The following is a 2,077-nucleotide window of genomic DNA, read 5'->3' on the forward strand; positions in this document are numbered from 1 at the left end:
GGGGGTCAGAGCCTGGCTGTCCATGGATAAAAGTGGTCCTTGTGGTGCAGGCTTGAGGGTGCACAAATGCCCAACAGAGCACCACACAGCCCCAAGAACTGCTCCCTCACCTCAGTCTGGTAATTAGCTTTCAAATGACATCTCAATGTCCCCTCTGGCTTTGCCAGAAGTCCCACCAGGGGCCCCAATGTCTGATTTGGACAGCAGATCTGTACTGAAGTCCCTGGTGGTGCAAACTCTTGTGTCACCAGGGAGCATGTCAGTGTCAGCAGTCAGGATGGCCTAGTGGTCTAAGGCACTGTGTTCAGGTTGCAGTCTCCCGTGGAGGCGTGGGTTCGAATCCCACTCCTGACAGCAGCAGTACTGGTCCCTGGAGGTGCAAGCTGTTGTGCACCAGGGAGCGTGTTAAGCGTCTGCAGTCACCACATGTGGAGGCGTGGGTTCAAATCCCACTCCTTGACAGCAGCAGTACTGGTCCCTGGAGGTGCAAGCTGTTGTGCACCAGGGAGCGTGTTCAGCGTCTGCAGTCACCACGTGGAGGCGTGGGTTCGAATCCCACTCCTGACAGCGACAGTTTTTTTTTTTTTTTTTTTTAAGAAAAGAAAATAAACCTAGTGGCAGCATGTGTAATAACAGTCTCCAGGTCTTATAGCCTAATGTATACACCATAAATATTGTGTGTCTATACAGTTGGTGTATATATGTGTGAGTATATTTTTTAGCCTTAAAGTTTTGATTCTCCATCCTCATTTCTTTCTTTTCCAAATCAAAAAAACACTCGTGTGAGAGCAATCTGCATCCAAAAAAACTTAGGGATAGGGACAATTTAGTGAGTACGTCGGGCTCCCTTAAAAGGTCAATTCACCCAACGAACAAAGGTGCTGCTTGCTCGTCGGGTGAGATGGGCAGCACGATTATTATCATCTAACACGCTTTCCTAGGATAATCTGCCAACACAAATCTCTTCTTGAATGGACAATCGTTTCTTAAATGACAATTTATGCTGATAAAAAAAAACAAAAGCTCTAAATTAGGAAGGAGGCTGGAGGGGGGGCGTCAGGGACTGGAGGGGGGAGACAGAGGCTGGAGGAGGAAGTGTGGTGGTGTAGACGGGGCTGCGGGAGGCTGTGTGGTGCTGTAGAGCGGGTTGCGGGAGGCTGTGTGGTGGTGTAGAGGCCTACAGGGCCACACAGCCCCCTGGTGTGACTTCCCGAGTGCCATGACAGCTGACTGTATATACATGTTTACACATACATGTATGTACATGTGCCATGACCGCTCCTTAGACCATACATACATGGATTGTCACTTACCCAAACCGAGGATGAAGAGGCTTAGCTGCTCCACATGATGATGGTGGCCGGAGAGCTGTGTTCCTCCATAGCGATGTCGTCCATTAGGCAAACTTGGTGTCCTTGTCCCGCCAGTTCTTGAGCCAGTTTAGTGTCCACGATGCCTTGTTACCTATTGGAAAAAAAAAGGGAAAAGGAAATTATTGAATTTTGACATAGAATAAAAATTAAGTCCTATGAATTGTACTGGTACATTAACCCCTTTTTCTACGAGCGTATATTGCCAGCAGACACACAGAGAGCGGGCGACTGCCCCAAGTGTTACCTACTGAGAGACAGAGAAATAAAAAAACAATAATTAATAAGGGAAATATTGCATTCATAATTAGTGTTCACAGCAGAGTGACAACACAGCCCCCCTAACCCTCCCCTACCCCACAGGGAACGCCTGTACCCCGCCATGCCCCCCACAGCTGTGCCCATACACTGTCCTCACCTCCCCCTGCAGGGACCACCTGTCTCCCCCGTAGTGCCCCCCACAGCTGACCCCATACACTCTGCAGGGACCCCCTGTCTCCCCCGTAGTGCCCCCCACAGCTGACCCCAAACACTCTGCAGGGACCCCCTGTCTCCCACGCAGTGCCCCCCACAGCTGACCCCATACACTCTGCAGAGACCCCCTGTCTCCCCCGTAGTGCCCCCCACAGCTGACCCCATACACTCTGCAGGGACCCCCTGTCTCCCCCGTAGTGCCCCCCACAGCTGACCCCATACACTCTGCAGGG

General features: G+C 51.1%; 1 non-coding gene across 1 annotated transcript; it reads left to right on the top strand.

Annotated features, from left to right (window-relative positions):
* The first annotated feature begins 271 nt into the window (after nucleotides 1-271).
* On the top strand, nucleotides 272-354 carry TRNAL-CAG (transfer RNA leucine (anticodon CAG)). The gene has a single exon. It is a non-coding gene; the product is annotated as a tRNA-Leu (tRNA).
* The last annotated feature ends 1,723 nt before the right edge of the window (nucleotides 355-2,077 follow it).

The sequence above is a fragment of the Dendrobates tinctorius genome, unplaced genomic scaffold, assembly GCF_039654945.1.
Source record: "Dendrobates tinctorius isolate UK_male_01 unplaced genomic scaffold, ASM3965494v1 ptg000358l, whole genome shotgun sequence".
NCBI lineage: Eukaryota > Metazoa > Chordata > Amphibia > Anura > Dendrobatidae > Dendrobates > Dendrobates tinctorius.